Source organism: Lutra lutra, chromosome 11 (assembly GCF_902655055.1).
Source record: "Lutra lutra chromosome 11, mLutLut1.2, whole genome shotgun sequence".
Taxonomy (NCBI): domain Eukaryota; kingdom Metazoa; phylum Chordata; class Mammalia; order Carnivora; family Mustelidae; genus Lutra; species Lutra lutra.
This window is the reverse complement of record NC_062288.1, coordinates 69,685,807-69,708,569: the sequence shown is the minus strand read 5'-3', so window position 1 is coordinate 69,708,569 and position 22,763 is coordinate 69,685,807.

Here is a 22,763-nt window from a genome sequence, read left to right as displayed (position 1 = left end):
CTGTTTCTGCATGATCCAAAATTGAAGATCAATATGAAAGAAGTTCTGAAATGTCACTGGACTGGATGCTAAATGTAGTCCATTGTGAAATGAATCTTGAGAGTACAGCCACTTAAGATATTGTTCTGTGTCATTTAGGTCAGACAATAGAAGCAGTATAGAAAATGCAAGCAAAGAATTTTTTAAGTCAAGCCTTTAAAATATAGCTAAGAAAACTTGGGTGAGGATGTGTGAATTTCCAAGCACTCTGGGAAGAGTTGAAAATTAAAATCTAGCTGTAATTCCCTCCAGAACAGGTTGTTTCTTCCTCTTAAAACACACAAAGAAGAAATCATGCACCAAGTAAAGCCAAATCCCTTTAAAGCTTCTGTTAGTACTAGGTTCATTTATTTTTCCCCTGAGCAAGCATCATCAGATTCAAATGAAAGTCTTGAGGCATGTTTGCTAGATGATAATAAATGATGAACAATCTATCTAGTAAAGTCACAGTGGAAAATCAGAATGGTAAGGTTACTTTTACAAACATTTATTTAATAAGGACATGCACAGAAACCTGAAGGCAAAAAAGGTTGATGGGAAACAATTATGATATACCTAGGGGCATCTTTCAACATCTATTTCAAACTGATGGGAACTGGAGAAAAAGTAACAGTAAATGAAATCCTAATCAGTCAATCATAAGAAACATGAAAAATAGTAACATGAAAATATCACTCATCTTCTGCATACACAGAGATTAGGGGAAGTCTCCTTTGTAGAATCTTATTTCCAGTCATGGCAATAAAGTTAGGGTAAATGAAAAGAAAATAACAACTGTCCTGGTCTGAAACACAGCCCATTATATCCACCTGTTACCTATTTCTGAATAGTTTCTTGAAAAAAAAGTCGATAGCAATTCATCTGTTTCATCTATATCAGACATGATTAAAATATATAAAGAATTTAAATTGCCCTGTAATGGAATATGTGTACACGTTCGCAGCTGAACTGCATTAAGCAATGATGGGTACGTATCAATTACCACTTCCTTTTATAGCAGATCACCTTTACTCCTGAATTTATGTGCCTCTCAAATTATAGACAGAAATGTTGCAGAAATGGCTCATGACATCAGGCTTATTCTCCAACAACCAAGTTTAGAGGGTAGGTAAAATATTCTAAATGCTAAAAAGCTTTTCTGCAGTGTCAGTAGCAATTCCAGAAGCCTGTACTTTTTGAGGCATTTATTCTTCGACCCAAAGGGTATGAAGTGGCAAATTTTAAAAAACATCAGCACCTTGAAGATATTTTTTAGAGAGCAGTCTCTTATGTGGCACTATGCCTAAAAACTAGTCTTTTTTTCGCTTAAAATCATGGGCTTGAGCCAGAAGGGGAATATATGACAGACTAGTCTGCAAATAGCCACCATGCCCTGGGCATGAGATCCAGCACTGTGCATACATTATCTACTTTGATATTTGCAACACCCTGAATCAAGTGTGATCCATCGTTTTATAGGGGGAGTACTGAAATTTAGTTTCTCTAGCCCAAACTGATCCACCCAGGTAGCCTGGCTCCAAAGCTGAGGTTCTTAACTCTGTATCAGTTAATTCAATTCTGGATCCTGTTTATGTTTCCACCATGGTTTCATTCTAGCAAGTCAAACATCAGATCAATTTCTATAGAAAGTCCTTTGTTACAGTTCCCAGACTACTTCTGCAGTTCCATATGCTCCAAGCAAACTTCAATCAGAATACTGAACATATTAAATTTAGATCAATCCTCTTAGAATGTAAACCCTTTAACAGTGAAACCAAAGTCAGTTGTTTCTTAGGTACTTAGTAGAGTGTCAGCAATTGAGGAGGTGCTTAACAAATATTTGGTGAGTGATAATTGAACTGAGAGGATTGGTTAGATAAATAATTTCCCATATGTGCTCCATGGAACTCTAGAAATTATTTAGGGCTTGCTTGGTGGGAGGAAAGGGACTAAAATTGCAGGGAGATGGTGCTGATCAGGCAGGAGTCTGCACAATCACCAGAACCACAGTTAACTCTACGTTGGTTGGACTGCCTTTAATTTTTTTTTTTCTACTGAACATAACATATTTCATTTTCACAAAGAAATGAATGGCTAAAAAAAAATTTAGAACTATTGGATTAGATGGTCACAGTTTCACTTCCAAAATTATGTCATTGATATCCACTTTCCTCCATAGCTAAATCCATGTAATCAAATGCATGCCAAGCCTATACATAACTGAAGTTGCTGTGGGAAACTGGTGTTGGTGGATGCAGTATACTTCTTTAGTAACATGTCCCAAAATCTCATGGAAGAAAATTGTGGAATAATGCAACATGTCAAACTCACAACGTTCATAAGGTTTTGAGTAAGGTTTTGAGTAAGGTTTTGAGTAGAACATAAGGTTTTGAGTAAGATTCCTTCATCTGGTCTTCAAGAGTGTTAAAAGGACATCATGATTGAAGGCATGAGTCACACCAAGTTTGGGGTGTTTTCCTAACAATCATGGACAACAATAAATTTTAATAGAGATTATTCTCTGAGGAGGTACTTCTTTCTTTTATTACTAATTTTTTTTCCAGTGTTCAAGATTCATTGTTTATGCACCACACCCAGTGCTCCATGCTATATGTGCCCTGAAGAGGCACTTCTAAGAATTCCTTGTTGCAATAGAAGTTAACATCATAACCAGTGGAACAGTCTTCTGAAGCAGCTATCCCTACTTATTAAGAGGAAAGGGAAAAACCTAGTTTTAGCCGATCACATGGAAATTTTTACCTTAATGTCAGAAAGTCATAAGTATGCAGAACTGATTATAAAGGCAAGAAAAGCCCAGAATATGGCTGGAGTTTGAGCAGGGGCTCAAACTGGAGTCACACTGCCCATTCCCCAAGCTCAGATGCACTGGCAAAGTGAGCACCCTCTTATCTCCCAAAAGCTCATGGCTGTCATTAGGAGGTGAGCATCAGGCAAATGAAGTGAAGAGTAATTAGAGGCAAAGTCAACCGTGGCTTCCTCCACACTGTAAGAGTAGAGGGTGTTTATGAAAAGGTGTTTAACACAGAAAAATACTAAAGTTGCAAAGGAGAAATGTTTAAGTCCATGTTCTCAGGAGTGTTTCTGAGCACTGGACATCGGTTGATTTATTCACTGAATCAGGTCAAGGCAGCTCAGCCAATAAATAATGCTGTTTCACATTCATGGCTTTTGCTTGTCATCAGTGCTGCCTGAAGGGAGCTAAGAACTGGCTAAATGTGACATACTTTCTACTGGGGCCTTGTATGCACACATTTGTCCTGAGACCAGAGCAACTTCTCTGACTTAGGCTTCAGTTGCTCTTGCTGTTCTCATTCTCCCCTTATGGAAATTGGTATAGGACCCTCCCCAGAGGGAAGTGTTAAGTGAAGAATCATCAGTGACATGAATATTTTGATCACTGACTTTGTTCTAGGATACAAGTATCCCTGTCATCCACACTTTGCAGAAGAGAAGTCATACAGAATTTAGCTGCCCTGCCTAGTGCCCACACAAGTTAAGTGATATGCTTGGATCTGAACTTTGTTATGTCTGACTCCAGGACCGAGGAGGTCTCTAAGGATGACTTTGAAACCATTTCTTCTGACACCGCATGCTCTCTCTTGTTGAAGTCTTGAATCTGGTGATGCTTCTAAAGGATATGGGAAGCCACCAATCCTAGAGATATATAGGGCCACCTCCAAATGTGGAAATGATCTGTGCTAAAGAAACAGTCAAGCTCACACCAACAGAGGGTGAACAATAAAATACTGAACACCAGTTGAGAGCATAGTTCTGCAGACCTGGGCTCAGGTCTTGGTTCTACTGTTAACTCACTGACCTTGAGAAAGTTATTTTTTCATCTACAAAAGCTTGCTGGTATGGCTATAAGAATGAACAGAAAAAATGGTGTAAAACCTTGGCATAGTGCCTAGTACATAATAAGAGCTTTATAAGTGCCAGCTATTATTGATGCTACTATTTTATATTTGTCACAATTATTATATTTGCAACTATGTTTAAATATCACTTTTTTCTTTTCTAGCAAAAAGTTTTGCCAGTTCAATCCTTTCTCATGGTCCCATAGGACACAACAGACATCTTAAATATATTTACACCTAACTGCTTTCACTGGAGAACTCTAAATAGAACACTAGAGAAAAGATCTTTCATTACTGATATCTTCTTACTGATAAAACTAGTGAATTAACTCTAGTGAATACCATCATGTAAGCTTGAATGTACCAAAGATACTAATATTCTAGCATGAGAGCAAAGTGAAAAATAATGGAGAAAAAGTTAATTGCTAATACTAATTTCCTTAGGAGAGATAATGGCATGAGGCCATGTAGGAGAAGGCTGTCAATCTTAGGGAATAAACATTAAAGTATCTCGAAATAAAGTGTGATGGTGCCTGAAAGATTAGCTTGCAGTTCCCTTACAAAAGTTTGAGGTTTCTTAATTGTAACCCAAAGCTATTGTGTGCACTGCATCCAGCTGGATCTGCCTCTGTATCACTCCTATAGGACTTGGGGATAAAGGAACAAACAGGAAAATAAAGCTCATGATACCTGCTACGCTGTGAGTTATAACATTTTGGTTTCTGACCCAGGATTCATATGTCTTATGCTAATCATCCATGAAACTCAAATAAGTTACCTTGGTGGTTTTCAAATAGGGTAAAAAAAATCTTGGGCCCCTCAGTTCTTGACCTCTGCTTTCACATGTTTGAGCGTGTGAAATAAACATGTACTTAAGTGTACATACTGAGACCATAAAAAAATCAAGAGAGTAATTAACTCTTTTGAGAACACAGACAGAATAATCTCAGCTACAAATCACTGAACTCTACACTTGAGTCTATGGTCCCAAGTGAAAATGGAAAGAAACCAGATATTCCCTGGAGCTATGTGGACTTGCAGGCATGGAGTGGCTTTCCCTGAGCTATGTGGGCTTGCAGGCATGGAGTGGCTTTCTCAGGGAACTCTAGCGATAGCTTCAGGTATGAAATTAAGAGAAAATGCACTCAAAAGGGCCTCAGGGGATCTGCAGTAGCATATGTATCTAGCTCAGCCCTTAAAAAACACTAAGGTACTGTACTGTGGTTAGTAAACTTGTTTCTCCTAAGTCTATGGGTTAGTAATTCTGAAACCACTTGATACAATAATATTATGTACACTCTCAGGGAAGTACATCACTTGAAGTTTTTTGCTGAAAATGCATAGCCTCAATCTAATCATGAGGAAAATATCAGACTTGAACTAAAGGACATGCTACAAAAGGACTGTACTCTTCACAAATTTCAGTACTCTTCTAAAGTTTCAAAGTCTTGGGAATAAAGAAAGACTAAGAAAGTGCTAGAAAAGACTTAAGGAGACTAAATGCAATGATGGATCCTGGAACAGAAAAAGGAGATCAATGGAAAACCTGATGAAATCCAAGTAACCCAATTGTTAAAAACAAAAAACAAAAAAACCCCAACAAAACAGGTGAATATTTAGACAGGTAGGCACGTTATTTGCATACTGCCTTACTCTTTAACCCTTATGCACATGATCACCAATGTTTCACAGACATTTGCTAAGGACTTTATTTGTGCCAGTTATCACACTAAGTCTTATAATAACATTGCAATAGGTGGGTTCAGATGTATTATTAAAACTTTTTTTTCTTTTTTGTACAAGAAGAAAGTAAAGCAACACAAAGTTTAAGGATTTGCTTGAGACTCAGAATGATAGGGCTAGAATATGAATTATAATAAAATCTTGACATCTTCCAGTAGTCCATGAATTTTATATTCCAATCCATGTATCAGAAAGGTTATTAGGGTCAACTTTATGCCCTCCTTTTGAATTTAGGAAAATTTAACATGGAAAAAGATCTTTTATTATTGATATCTTCTTACTGATAAAAAATCTACAATCTACTTTATTTTAAAAATATATTATCTCATTTTATATACATATATTTAAAGACTCATTCTTCTCAAGGAACTTTCTCCAGAACAGACCATATACTGGGTCATGAGTCAGGGCTCAACCAATACCAAAAGATTAAGATTATTTCCTGCATATTCTCAGGCCACAATGTTTTGAAACTGGAACTCAACCACAAGAAAAAGTTTGGAAGGAACAAACACTTGGAAGCTGAAGACCATCCTGCACAAGAATGTTTGGATCAACCAGGAAATCAAAGAACTTAAACAATTCATGAAAACCAATGAGAATGAAGACACATCAGTCCAAAACCTTTGCCTTCAGGCAAAGGCAGTCCTAATGGGGAAATACATAGCCTTGCAAGCCTCACTAAAAAAAAAAAAAAACCCTGAAAAATCTCAAATATACCACCAACTCTCTTTACACCTTAAGGAACTGGAAAATCAACAAATTAAGAAAACCCCACACACAAGAAGGGAAATAAGATTAGAGCAGAGATCAATGAATTAGAAACTAGAGATAGAGTAGAACACATCAATGAAATTAGAAGCTGATTCTTTGAAAGAATTAATAAGATCAATAAACCACTAGCCAAACTAATCCAAAAGAAAAGAGAATGGACCCAAATTAATAAAATTATGAATTAAAGGGGAGAGATCACAACTAACACCAAGGAAACAGAAACAATCATCAGAAATTATAATCAACAGTTACATGCCAATAAGTTAAGCAACCTAGAAGAAATGGATGCATTTCTGGAAACCTATAAACTTCCAAGACTGAAATAGGAAGAAACTGACAACCTGAATACACTGATATCTAGTAACAAGATTGAAGCAGTGATCAAAAACCTCCCAAAAAATGAGAGTCCTGGACCTGAGGGATTCCCTGGGGAATTCTACCAAACATTCAAAGAAGAAATAATACGTATTCTTTTGAAGCTGTTTAAAAAAATAGGAACAGAAGGGAAACTTCCAGACTCTTTCTATGAAGCCAGCATTATCCTGATCCCCAAACCAGGCAAAGACCCCATCAAAAAGGAGACTATCCCTGATGAATATGGATGCCAAAATTCTCAACAAGATCCTAGTTAATAGGATCCAACAGTACATTAAAAAGATTATCCACCAGGACCAGGTGGGATTTATCCCTGGGATGCAAGCAAGGTTCAACATTTGCAAATCAATCAGTGTGGTAGAACAAATCAATAAGAGAAGAGAGAACCACATGACCCTCTCAACTGATGCAGAAAAAGCATTTGACAAAATACAGTATCTGTTCCTGATTAAAAGTCTTCAAAGTATAGGGATAAAGGGAACATTCCTCAACTTTATAAAATCTATGAAAAAGCCACAGCAAATATCATTCTCAATGGGGAAAGCTGAAAGCATTCCCTTTAAGATCAGGAACATAACAAGGATGCCCACTCTCAACCACCATTGTTCAATGTAGTACTAGAAGTCCTAGCAACAGCAATCAGACAAGAAAAAGAAATAAAATATATTCATATTGGCAAAGAAGAAGTCAAACTCTCCGCAGATGACGTGATACTTCATAAGGAAAACCCAAAAGACTCCACCCCCAAACTACTAGAACTCATAGAGCAATTCAGTAATGTGGCAGGATACAAAATCAATGCACAGAAATCCACTGCTTTCTTATACACTAACAATGAAAATATAGAAAGGAAAACTAGAGAATCAATTCCATTTACTATAGCACCAAGAACCATAAGACACCTTGGAATAAACCCAACCAAAGAGGTAAAGAATCTGTACTTGAGGAACTATAGAACACTCATGAAAAAAAAAAAACTGAAAAAGACACAAAAAGATGGAAAAGCATTCCATGCTCATGGATTGGAAGAATAAACATTTTTTAAATGTCTATGCTGCCCAGAGCAATCTATACTTTCAGTGCCATCCCAGTCAAAATTCCACCAGTATTTTCAAAGTGTTGGAATAAACGATCCTAAAATTTGTATGGAACCAGAAAAGATCCCGAATTGCTAAAGAAATGTTGAAAAAGAGAAACAAAGCTGGGGGCATCACATTGCCTGATTTTAAGCTTTACTACAAAGCTGTGATCACCAAGATAGGATGGTACTGGCACAAAAACAGACACATAGATCAGTGAAACAGAGTCCAGATATTGACCTCTATGGTCAAATAATCTTCAACAAGGCAGGAAAAAAATATCCAGTGGAAAAGAGACAGTCTCTTCAATAAATAGAACTGGGAAAATTGGACAGCTATGCATGGAAGAATGAAACTCAACCATTCTCTTACATCACACACAAAGATAAACTCGAAAGAGATAAAAGACCTCAACCTGAGGCAGGAATCTATCAAAATCCTAGAGGAGAACATAGGCAGTAACTTCTTCAACATCAGCTACAGCAACTTCTTTCAAGACATGTCTCCAAAGGCAAAGGAAACAAAAGCAAAAATAAACTTTTGGGACTTCATCAAAATAAAAACCTTCTGCACAGCAAAGGAAACAGTCAACAAAACAAAGAGGCAACCCACGGAATGGGAGAAGATATTCGCTAATGACACTACAGACAAAGGGTTGATATCCAAGATCTATAAAGAACTCCTCCAACTCAATACCCAAAAAACAAATAACATCAAAAAATGTGCAGAAGACATGAACAGACATTTAACAAAGAACACATACAAATGGCTAACAGATACATGAAGAATGTTCATCGTCACTAGCCATCAGGGAAATTCAAATAAAAACTACATTGAGATACCACCTTACACCAGTTAGAATGGCCAAAATTAACAAGACAGGAAATAACAAGTGTTGGAGAGGATGTGGAGAAAGGGGAATCCTCTTACACTGTTGATGAGAATGCAAGTTGGTGCAGCCACTTTGGAAAACAGTGTGGAGATTCCTCAAAAATTAAAAATAGAGCTACCCTACAAACATGCAATTGCACTACTGGATATTTACCCCAAAGATACAGATGTAGTGAATAGCAATGGTTACAATCGCCAAAGATCTGAGATGCCCTTCATCAGATGAATGGTCCATATAAACAATGGAATATTAAGCTTCCATCAGAAAGGATAATACCCAACTTTTGTATCAACATGGATGAGACTGGAGGAAATTATGCTGAGTGAAATAAATCAAGCAGAGAAAGTCAAATATCGTATGGTTTCACTTACTTGTGAAGCATAAGGAATAACATGGAGGACATTAGGAAAAGGAAAGGAAAAGTGAATTGGGGGAAATCAGAGAGGGCGACAAACCATGAGAAACTGTGGGCTCCGAGAAACAAACTGAAGGTTTTGAAGGGGGTAGGTGGGAGGATGGATGAGCCTGGTGGTGGGTATTAAGGAGGGCATGTACTACATGGAGCACTAGGTATGGTGCATAAACAATAAAAAATAAAAATATAAAGAAAAAAATCTACAATCCACTTTATTTTAAAAATATAATCTCATTCTATATACATGTATTTAAAGACTAGTTTGAGAATAATTTTCCACGTGTATAATAAGTACATTCCCATTATTTAACCACTATTTGGAGACCTTTTTTAAGCTATTCATAATCTTCATGTACTACCATATTAAGCTTGGGGAAGTTTGTCCAGTTTTGGATCTATAATTATTTCAATGGATTCGGATTTGTATTTAAAATGCATATTTAGGTAAAGTTCTCACTCATGAAATGACTAACTACAGTTATAATCTTTCAGTCAGTTGACTTGGGGAACCCAAAGAAAGACAAATATAAAATATGGCCAAGTCATTTTGTTGGCAATATGCCATCTGGCATAGATAAACCTGTATTCAATATCATCTTTTGAGTATATTCAAATACCAACTAATACCTGTCACTAAATACTGTTTTTCATCACCAGACTTTTATCTGTATGTGAAATGTGGCTACTGGTTCATAAAAGTAAGTTCAACTGATCCCAACCTGGATTTATTCATAGACTGACTTAGATTTGAAAACATATTGTTGGTTATTGAACCATCTACATCCTTTGGGTTTACTATGTAGGATAAACTGTCTTAAAAAGATTGACTTTCGGGGCGCCTGGGTGGCTCAGTGGGTTAAGCTGCTGCCTTCGGCTCAGGTCATGATCTCAGAGTCCTGGCATCGGGCTCTCTGCTCAGCAGGGAGCCTGCTTCCTCCTCTCTCTCTGCCTGCCTCTCTGCCTGCTTGTGATCTCTCTGTCAAATAAATAAATAAAATCTTTAAAAAAAAAAAAGATTGACTTTCTCATACGATTTCTGATATTTTCCCACTAAAAGACAATAAAACAGTTGATTGTTTTCATGATTTTTTATCATATTTAAATAGAAAGTGTAAACTATCAAAAATGAATACTGGATAAGAAGGAAAATAATAAGCAACTAGGACAGATACATAATAGTTATATCTATGCAAAAGGAAAGAAAGAAAGATAAGGGGGGAGGAAGGCAAAGGTAAATAAATGGAGACAGAATAGCTCTTGAATTAATATAACTGTTGTTTAGATGACCTGGCTAAGTGTCAAAACCAGAATATAAAAAGTACGGTGCTTGTCCTATGCTTATAAAACTGTTCATTGATGATGTGCACATGTTGCATCTCAGGATTTTTTTGTTTTTAATATGTGGTCCAGAAGTATTAACCAAGAAACAGGGTTCTCAACCATTTCTTTAACCTATTATTACTTTGAATAAGCATAAAAACTTCATAAACTGTTAGAGATTCAGACACATTTTTAGGAGGTCACCCTGCCTGTTGAAAATCAACCTCTTTTATGTATCCCCACCAAGTCAAGAATTCTGTCCAACTTTACTGTCAGTGACTTTCCTTCTGAAACCAATAGATATGTATTTCTTTTCACAATAAAAGTGATACAATGGAATACTATGCAGCCATCAAAAATGAAATCTTGCCTTTTGCAACTACATGGATGGAACTAGAAGGTATTATGCTAAGCAAAATAAGTCAATCAGAGAAAGACAATTATCATATGATCTCTCTGATATGAGGAATTTGAGAGGCAGGGCAGGGGGACCATGGGGTAAGGGAGGGAAAAAATGAAACAAGATAAGACCAGGGAGGGAGACAAACCATAAGAGACTCTTAATCTCAGGAAACAAACTGAGGGTTGCTGGGGGGTGGGAGGGGAGGGATAGGGTGGCTGGGTTATAGGCAATGGGGAGGGTATGTGCTATGCTAAGTACTGTGAATTGTGTAAGACTGATGATTCACAGACCTGAACCTCTAAAGCAAATACATTATATGTTAATTAAACATTTAAAAATTTTAAAAAGCGATACAATGTTGATTATGCTTCTTCAAACTGTACCTTAACTCTTCCCTGACATTTTGATACTCTCTTACATAACAGTTGGAACAGAATAGCATCTGCTGTTTAATAATTGCCTAATATAGAGAGACAGCATTGTTGGCAATTACTTCATTTCAAAGTACTTTTTCGTTAGTGGGTATTTTTATAATTGGTCTGCTATAAATTGTTTGACTGCTAATAAACTGTCATTATTTTTTGAGAAATAAACTTTTAAGTAGCTTCACAAATATTAATAACATCATTTATCAGCATCTACTGTATATCTTGAGGTATTCAATGTAGGTAGAGTAACTACTATTAAAAAATGACAACAATTAACCTCTATAATGAGATACTCAGGCTTAATTGATAAAACATGGTCTATGCCATATTAACATGCATACAAAAAATACTACAAAAATACAGATGTCATGTTCTAGGTACATAAATTTATGATATGTAAGAGTGCATCAACTATATAATCAAGCCAACCTAATTGGATGACTGAAGAATACTAAAAAATGGTATTGTTTTGCTGGAAAAAATATGAAAGAATTCCCTGAATTTTATACCAAAATGTGTAAAACACTCAATAGAAAAATACACACATATGTAAAAAGTAGTTAAAAATTTTTCTCTCACAAGACTGATAGACAGAAAATAGATTATTGTATTGAACCTGAATATAGACAGACATGAATAGCATTCATCATGACCATTCTTGGGTTTTTTTATACAGTAAACATTGAGCAAGTTTCTAGTCAACTCTGGACTTCAGGGATTTTACCTGAAGAATTAAACTAGATTATCTTTTCTTACAGTTCCTTCTTGTTCTGATATTATCCTGCAGTTCCATGAAGGCACCCAGAATTCAATCTCTTCCTATACCAGTTATCTTGGAACTAAAAGGAAAGATGTTATCCAATCCTTATTTAATCTCCCTCAATTTGAGCCAGTTTGATCTGAATTGTCAACCCCAAATTTTACAAGTTCTCTTTTTATTTTTTAAACTAGCCTGAATATAAAGATATGATTTAATGTTCTTTTTTATTTTATTTTGATCTGGGAATTGTGTCATATGCTAAAATTTCAATGTGGAATATACGACATACATACACCTATACACTGAATAAACATTTATTCAAATGTTGGGTTTAAAATGCTGACGCTGCCATGTTTAACAGTTTTCTTTGTGTTTGTCAGCGAGTTATGGTCTGCGCTGTCTTTTTAATCTAAACATCTATGGAAATAAAAAATAAGTGGAAACAAAGATCTTTTTGAAATGATTCTGATTAAATAATACAACACTAAAAAACAGTTTAAGATATTTTTCTCATATACACAAAACATTACAAATTATCAGGAGAAATGATACCTACAAAAATTTAACACAGATATAGGTAGCACTTTGCACATATTGACAAGTTTATCTTTTCCATTCTATGCTTTCTATCATTTAGGGCACCAGTTCCAGCACATGGTAAAGCTCAATGAATGTTTGCTGAATAAGCAATGATCTCTCTCTTCATTTTATAGGTATGAATATTTAAAGAGATTACCTCAGGGATGCCTGGGTGGCTCACTCATTTAAGCATCTGCCTTCGACTCAGGTCATGATCCTGGAATCCCAGAATCAACCCCCATATCAAGCTACCCTCTCAGCAGGAGTCTGCTTCTCCCTCTGACCCTGCTCTCTTTCTCTCAAATAAATAAAATCCTTAAAAAAATTAAAAATAAAGAGATTACATCATTTGCTAATTTATGGCAAATCCAGAATTAGAATCCAGACCTTCTGAACCCATAGTCCAGTTGTACTTTTAACATTATACAGATATAAGAATTTTGATATTGGTTACAAACACAATAAAGAAGTATTTAGATATGTGAAAATTTCCATTTAGAGCCTGAAGATTTTTAAAAGTCACTGCTTTAGCTGGAACCAAGAACACTTTGCTGCCTTTACAGAGCAGAGCGAAGTGGTCAGGGATTAAATGGGTTGAATAATGTTCTCAGTAAGGGCTGCCTCCCCATTTCAGGCCTTATATGGGGATGCGGTCTATATGCTTTGGTGGAGAGTTCCAGGTTTCAGTAGGGGATCTAAAATCCATTAATATTCTAGAATTCTGTTTGACCGGGTGGATCTTTTTTAGAACCTCAGAACTGGAAAAGACTTAGAAGTTATCTTATTTAACATTTGACCTAACACATGAATCCTTCATACAGCAACTCCTACAGACAAGCACCCAAACATGGCCAGAACTCCTGTTAACACTGTACTACTTCACAAGGCAGCCTGAAGCAAGATAAAGGACTGAAGACTTTGAAATTAAAACATGTAAGCAATAACCATAAATGTTCTTAACTTTGTTGAGCCTCCATTTCCTTAGTCTTTAAAATGTAGGTACTAATATTTGCCTTGCCAGTTACTAGGAAGATCAGATAAAAAAAATTATATAAAGATCTCTCCCACAGTAGACAGTCGAAAATACTCATCTTCTCCACAGATACTTTATTAATTTAGGCAAATAAGTATAACATTGTATGTTAATTATACTGAAATTTAAAAAATGAAAAAAACTGGATCTATATTTATCAAAAAGGAAGTGACACAAAAGCAAAAGTTGAGTGAAAAGGAGGAAATTGAATAATAGTTTATATGTTATGATATATTCCCTGGAAGTTTAAAGTTTTAAATCATGAAATAGTACTGCATTTTGTAGATACATGTATATGTGCATACATACAAAATGTATTCACAAAGATAGTAATGTATAACAATACACACACATACATACTTGAAACAGAAATATACAGACCAAATCAAAGACATGGATTATCTCTGGGGAGGGAAGAAAGGTGAAATATTGTATGAAAAAAAATACTTGCTTCTACCTAAACACATTAGTTTTCTAGAGCTGCCATAACAATTACCACAAACTTGATGGCTTAAAACAATAGAAATTTATTCTCTGAGTTTTGCAGCCCAGAATTACCAAATTAAGATATTGGCAAGACCATGCCTTCTCTGAAGTTTCAGAGGACAATTCTTCCTTGCCTCTGTTTTCTTCTGATAGTTGCTTATATCTTTGACATTTCCTGATATACAGACACATTTTTCCAATCTCTGCCTCATCATTACATGGCATTATTCCTGTGTGTCTCTGTGTTCAAATTTACCTTTTCTTATAAAGACTTTGGTCATTTTGGATTTAGGTTCTCTCTAACCCAGTATGAACTCATCCTAACTTGATTATATCTGCAAAGATCCAATCTCTAGGTTATGTCTCATTTGCAGGTTCTAAGTAGACATGAATTTTGATGAGGATGCTATTCAAACCCAGTAGAGTTGATATGACAATTAGATGAAACATTATACAAACTGTAAAGGCCAAGTTGATTCCATTTCTCAAATTTCTAATTGTTAGGTAATTTTCATTTTTATGTAGATGTATAGAAATGAATTATTCACTCAAGAACTACTTTCAAACATTATAAAAAATCATTTACCAATTAAAGAAAAAATGAGATAATTCCTATCTCAAAATAAAGTTATAAAAGAATACAAAAGAGTTTTTATGTCTAGTATGACATTTCATTATGTAAAATTAACTCATTTTGGAAAATCTATAGTCATGGTATGTATGAGGCAAGAATTACAACATATTGAATATCAAGTTAATTTTTCCATTACTTATGTTGATGATTAAATTATGTTGATGTGAGGGTTAGTGTGCTCTTGAGTCAAAGATCAACAGTCCACTTGCAGTTTTTTAATAGAAATTTTTGAGGAATTATCATTCTGTCACTTTGTAACAGCAGGAATAGATTTAGTTCTAGGATTATCTACAAATATTTAAATGAGAAACATATAGCATCAGTCATCTTTTATAATCCTTAGATTGGGTTATATAATGAAATCTTGTGACATTTCATTTATGCTTAAATTGTGAACATGGTATATAAGTATCAGCATTTAAATTAATATTAGCAGAACAACTGAGTTGGGTGAAGTATATTCTTCAAAGTAACCTGTAGCAAATCAATCAATGTCACTTGAATTTCTTCACTCTTACTCCCAGTAGCTTATGGTTTTCACTGAGTGGCACTATGTAAAATACTTCTCGAATACTATGATCAGTCTTGGAAGAAAACAAAAAAGAGATGTGTTTTGCAAAGACAGGATGTGATCATAAGAATACTTCATACTTCCTGAGTAGAAATAGATAAATTCATATAAATAGTAAAAGGCTTACATTTTTTTTTAAAGATTTTATTTATTTATTTGACAGACAGAGATCACAAGCAGGCAGAGAGGCAGGCAGAGAGAGGGGGAAGCAGGCTCCCTGCCAAGCAGAGAGATCAAGAGATCAAGCGGGGCCCGATCCCAGAACCCTGGGAACATGACCTGAGCCGAAGGCAGAGGCCCAACCCACTGAGCCACCCAGGTGCCCCAAAGGCTTACATTTTTATCATGAGCTATGATACTTAGGTTTTGAATATTTAAAGACACATTGGGGCTGTATTTTTTATATAAATAGCCTATTAGAAAATGAGAATTTTTTTAATTATCTAAAAGGAGAGTGAGGAAGACATAAAAAAATTCCTTTAAAATCCTTACCTTTTAGTATATTAAAAAAAAAAAAAAACCCTCTCAGCTCACAAATCCTTTCCTAGAATCAGATTGTCAGGAATATAAAGCCACACTAACTTTAGCAGACATATATTGTATTATTCACACTGCCATTGTCCCCAGCCTAACATTTTCATTACTCTTACCTGAACCTACTGCATTTACTTCATAATTATGCTTCCTGTCCTAATCTTTTCCTTAATCTATCCTATTCCAAGTTTCAGATTAATTTTCCTATAACATAACTTCACTCATGCCATTCCTCTGAGGGAAAATCCGTGTGTACTATCATTGTATGCGAACCATCATTAGTCCATTCCAATCCATCTGAGATTCGACTCTAGACAGTCTCTCCAGCTTTATTGCCTACCTTTTACCCCCAAGAGGTTTTCCCCATCAAAATCCTGCACTTAGGGGCACCTGGGTGGCTCAGTGCTTAAGCCTCTGCCTTCAGCTCAGGTCACGATCTCAGGGTCCTGGGATTGAGTCCCGCATCGGGCTCTCTGCTCTGCGGGGAACCTGCATCCTCCTCTCTCTCTGCCTCTGCCTGCCTCTCTGCCCACTTGTGATCTCTCTCTGTCAAATAAATAAAATCTTAAAAAAAAAAAAATCCTGCACTTAAATCAACCTAGATTCTTCACCACTGGCCTTGAGCTAGTCAACACTTTCCATTCCTCCTGCCTCTGCTGGATTATTCTGTTTGAATTGACCTTTTCCAATTCAAACCTTTTCAGACCCACTCACAAGTCCTTTCTTTTGTAAAGCTTCTCTGCTTCAACCTCCGTCCTCACAATGCCCTCACAATTATTAGGTGTCTGTGTTACAGTGTTGAGCAAATCCTGGTTTATTTTTTACCGAGTTCCTTATCTTTCTTCTCCTCTACTGATCTTGCTTGCACAGTCTCTAAGAGGAGAAATCATCCTTTCATCGTCTATGAATCATCCCTAGCAACTAGCATACTACCTTTATGGGTTAAGTCAAATGAGTTTTTCATGTCAATTTTTGCAAAAATTCCACAGGAGATTATCACTTCACAGAGACAAAACTACTGTAAAACTCCTTCACAGATTACCAGGGGAGGATGGAAGAATTAAAAGAGGAAGAATTTGGAATTATTACAAATTATTTTATTTGTTTTTATTTTATTTTATTTGTTACAAATTATTACAAATTATTCCAAAAAAATTTGGAATTAGCTCTGAAAAGATAGATGAAGGGAAACTGTATATAGTAGATTCTTAACTAAATATTACAAGGATGTTCCTTAAAATCTGTACATTCTACTTTCACTGAGTAATCATAGCTCATAATTTCTTTATCTTCTTTATATTCAGGGTTTTCTTTGCCAAGTTTTGCTGTAATTCTAAAACACAAAATGAAGGTGAAATTTGGAAATTTTTAGAATTTCTAAGTTTCTTTATTGTTGTCATCACAAATTGACTCTTGGGGGTGGGGGGGAAGGAGCCCACTTTAGATAATATGCTTAGGAAGATGATATAAAAAAGTAAGAGTGACCAATCTTTCTCCCATTGCTTATTTGTAAGGCAGAGAAAGGACTAAAACAAAGCCAGAGTTATTGAAATGCCATTAAAAGGTATTGGAATGTTTTAAGACGGTCCCCCACAAAACAGAAGTTGCCTTTCTTTTCATCTGGCCTTCATTCAAACACTACTAATTTTGTTGAGCTCTCTTTACAGTAGAGCCCCCTGATGATAGAAAACACAACTTTACATTTTGCCAGTGGAATTGCTTGGCACTGACATTTTGCCTGGATGTTCCCCTATGAGAAATTCACTTTTAGTATGCATTGTTGAGCATCTTACTGTGTATTTAGATAAAGCTTTTATTGCATGAATTCCTGGTTCCTCTTCTTTATGAAATCCAGGTAGTGTAAATCAGCCCTTTTGACTTATACATATTAATTAGAGCAGTCATTAAGAAAGGGCATAAAAGAAATCCTTCCATTAAAATGGAGGTCAAAAGTGGCATATTACTACTCCACAGGGAATTTAACCAAATTTAAAGGAGTAGTGAGCTGTTTGGCAGATACTAGACTCTGGAGAATAATTAAACTCCCATAAACTTTCTGGGGGAAAAAAAAAACCCTCACTATCTAATAGGGAATGAGGAATGAAAAAGCTCTCAGATTTTAAAGTATTAGATCATGTCATAATGTTTGCCACTGTTCCTCATAAGAATGGTTATTCATTAAAAAAAAACTAATTGCTTTGCTATTGCATCTTATAGTACTCATTTGTTTTGAGGGTTTTTAAAAAAGTTGTTTTGCTTTGTTTGGTATTTAGGTATGTTGGTTTCCTCCATTTGATATTGATATCTGCCTGTTTTAATTCCAGGTCCACTTAATCATATTATGTAGGACTGTAACATGTAATATTCTGTCACCTAGATTTTTTCCCCAAGACTCAAACACGAAAGAACAGTTATGCTCTGTATGTGTCAACAACTTGTATAGAAACATTTATGGCATTTGATGAGATATTCATGTATAATGAAGCTAAGAGGGACAAAAATCCATACGTATCAAAACTAGGATCAAAAATACCACGAAAGGGGGCGCCTGGGTGGTTCAGTGGGTTAAGCCTCTGCCTTCAGCTCGGGTCATGATCTCAGGGTCCTGGGGTCGAGCCCCACATCAGGCTCTCTGCTGAATGGGGAGTCTGCTTCCCTCTCTCTCTCTGCCTGCCTCTCTGCCTACTTGTGATCTCTCTTTCTCTCTGTCAAATAAATAAAATCTTAAAAAAAAAATACCATGAAAGGTTTAAGTGATACTCCAATTCTAACAAGGTAAAGCTCAATTAGATTAAAAGTCCTTAGAGGGGAGGGGGATGGGTGAGCCTAGTGGTGGGTATTAAGGAGGACACATATTGCATGGAGCACCGGGTATTGTACATAAACAATGAATCTTGGAACACTGCATCAAAAACTAATAATGTATTTCATGGTGACTAACATAACACAATAAAAAATTTAAAAATAGGGGCGCCTGGGTGGCTCAGTGGGTTAAGCCGCTGCCTTCAGCTCAGGTCATGATCTCAGGGTCCTGGGATCGAGCCCCGCATTGGGCTCTCTGCTCAGCAGAGAGCCTGCTTCCTCCTCTCTCTCTGACTGCCTCTCTGCCTGCTTGTGATCTCTCTCTGTCAAATAAATAAATAAAATCTTTAAAAAAAAAAATTAAAAAATAAATAAATATCCTTCAAGACTTCAAAAAATAATGCACAAGTAATTCAAAGACTTATCAAATGAATACGAACAATCTCAGAGCTATTCTATGCCCCTTAAGTAATAAGGAAATATATATCCCTGTCAAGAATGACATGATTAAAGTAACAATGACCAGTAGCTGCCAAGAACACCCACATGAGGTCTCCAACCCCGTACCAGTGAGTCATCACATTACCACACATGGGACAAAAACTGGGGATTGTTAATGGACTCAAATCTCAAAATGTGAAGTAATTACCAAAAAGAAATGTTCTTTTAAATCAAATTAAGAGAAGCATAATGTCCAGCACTAAAGAGAACATTCTCTATGGATCATACCCCAAATGGAGATTTACATAGCTCTAGATACAATTTCTTGACTAGCAATTCAATAAAACAACTTCAACTTAACATTCCTTGTTTCCCTTTCCCAGTCTCTCACTCCTGTTCCTTGGGCTCACCTCTGAAAAGCAGCATCAGCATCTATATCCTTGCCCCAAGGTTTTCTTTCGAGAAGAACCATGATAAGACATAGCGAATTGGCCACAGGGGGACCTAGCATGCTGTACTTCACAATATATTTTACGAAGAAACAATTTTTTACTAAAAAAAAAAAAAAAGACTTTATTTATTTATTTGACAGAGAACGATCACAAGTAGGCAGAGAGGCAGGCAGAGAGAGGGGGAAGCAGGCTTCCTACTGAGCAAAGAGCCCGATGCGGGGTTCAATCCCAGAACCCTGAGATCATGATCTGAGCCAGAGGCAGAGGTTTAACACTGAGCCACCCAGGCACCCCCACCATGAAATAATTTTTTAAAATTGTTTATCTCAGGCTTTCCAAAGAATACACTTAGGGAAACAGAGAGAATACAATCTAAATTCCCTATTGTGAGGGGCGCCTGGGTGGCTCAGTGAGTTAAGCCACTGCCTTCGGCTCAGGTCATGATCCCAGGTCCTGGGATCGAGTGTCGCATCGGGCTCTCTGCTCAGCAGGGAGCCTGCTTCCTCCTCTCTCTCTGCCTGCCTCTCTGCCTGCTTGTGATTTCTCTCTGTCAAATAAATAAATAAAATCTTAAAAAAATAAATAAATAAATAAATAAATAAATTCCCTATTGTGACCCCCTACAAGAAATGTGAGGCGGAAATGTGACCCATCTAACCTGATGCTCAGCTATCTTGTCGTGACCACATCCTATCTCTTTCCTTTCTACTCTCTTCACTCCCGGTCTGCTGTTCTTATCTTTAAATATGCCAAGACATTCCTGCCCCTGGGCTTTCATTCTTGCTACTCCCTCTACCAGGAACAGACACTTGTCCGGCTAGTGGCCTGACTCGCTTTCTCACTTCATTCCTATCTTCATCTAACTCTTGCTTCAGTAGAAATGCTTCCCCCAGTCCCTAAAATAGGACCTCCAGTCACTTTCTTTCATAAAACTTTACTTCAAAGCACTGGTCTCTATGAAAGCACTTTGCCCTCCTGTGTCTAATGGTTGTCACTTGATTAGAGGGTAATCACACACGCATTAGAGGGTAAACTTCACACAGGCAGCCTTTGTTCATTGTTGTATTCCTAGTGCCTGGGAAATCTGTGTATCTTTGAAAATATGTGTGTTCCTTATCATTCTTTTTTTTTTTTCCATTTTGCTATGCTGTCATGCAAATGCAGTTGCAAACTAACTTTTGGAAAACATTGTTCTGTGGTAATTTTCTCAGCATTACATAACACATTACTCATTCTTTTACCTTCCTTTACCTCTTTTTGCTTGTCCTCCTCATAATCACCTTGAGAATTCTTCCTCTCAAACATCAGTTCCAGCATCCTACCCTCTGTGAAACCTTGTTGATGCTTTATACATCAGGGTGTATGCTTTGTCCTGTGGGTTCTTGGATCTGTGTTCTGAGTTCTCTTGTCTGAAAACATGCCATGCAGGGACATGATCACATGCTTGTACCACCAGACTGAGTACCTGGAGGGAAGGGACTCTGTCCTTTGCCACTCACTGCATCTTTATTACCCAGAGCAATGCCTCTTTCAAAACTTTTCCTCCACTGCCATCCTAGTCTGATACACTGTGCTGTTAAAGAGAAGAGTTTTCCTTTTTCTTTTAAGTTTTTATTTAAATTCCAGTTAGTTAACAGTATAATAATATACAGCATAATAATAGTTTCAGGTGTACAATATAGTGATTCAACACTTCCATACAAAAGTCAGTGCTTATCACAAGCACACTCCTTAATCCCCATCCCTTATTTAACACAACCTCCCAACTGTTCCCCTCCATCAGTTTGTTCTCTAAAGAGTCTGTCCTTTGATTTGCCTCCCTTTCTGTCTTTCCCCTTGCTCATTTGTTTTACTTCTTAAATTCCACATATGAGTGAAATCATACTCTATTTGTCCTTCTCAGACTTATTTCACTTAGCACAATACTCTTTAGCTCCATCCATGTCATTGGAAAAAAAAGAACTTCATTCTTTTTTATGGCTGAGTAATATTCCACTATATATATATATATATATATATATATATATATATATATATATATATATATGTCACTTCTTTATGCATTCATCAATCAATGGACAGTTGGGCTGTTTCCATAATTTGGCTATTGTATATAATGCTTCTATAAACATCAGTGTGGAGGTATCCCTTTGAATTCATATTTTTGTATTCTTGGGGTAAATACCTAGTGTTGCAATTGCTGGATCATAGGATAGTTCTATTTTTAACTTTTTGAGGAAACTCCATTCTGTTTTCCATAGTGGCTGCACCACTTTGGATTCCCACAAAAAATGCCAAGATGGTTCCCCTTTCTGTACATCCTCACCTATACCTATTAGTCTTTGTGGGTTGTTTTTTTTTTCTTATATTCTTGATTTTAGCCATTCTGACTGGTGCACAGTGAAATTTCATTGCAGTTTTGATTTGTATTTCCCTGATGATGAGTGATGTTGAACATCTTTTCACATATTTGTTGCCCATCTGTAGGTCTTCCTTGGAAAAATGTCTTTTCCTGTTTTCTGACCACTTTTTCTTAAGTAGGTTCCATGCCAAGCATGGAGCCAAATGTGGGCTTAGACTCACGACCTGGCTTAAACTTGCAACCCCAAGATCAAGACCTGAGCTGAGATCAAGAGGTAGATAGTTGCTCTACCAACTGATTACCCAGTGCCCCTAGCCATTTTTTAATTGGATGATTCATTTTTTTGAATGCTGAGTTTTATTAATTCATTATACATTTTGGATACTAATCTTATACCGGATATGTTTTGCAAATGTCTTCTCCCATTTCAATGGTTTCCTGCTCATTTCCAGTTGTTTCCTTTTCTGTGCAGAAGCTTTTATTTTGATGAAGTCCCAATAGTTTATTTTTGCTTTTGTTTCCCTTGCCTTAGGGGATATATCAAGAAAGAAGCTGCTATGGCTGATGTCAAAAGTTACTTTCTGTGTTCTCCTTGAGGATTTTGATGGTTTCAGGTCTCACATTTATGTCTCTCATCAATTTTGCATTTATTTTTGTGTATAATAAAGTGGTCCATTTTCATTCTTTTGCATGTTTCTGTCCAGTTTTCCCAACATCATTAATTGAAGAGACTGTCTTTTTCCCTTGGGTTATTCTTTCCTACTTTGTCAAAGAGTTGTGTGTT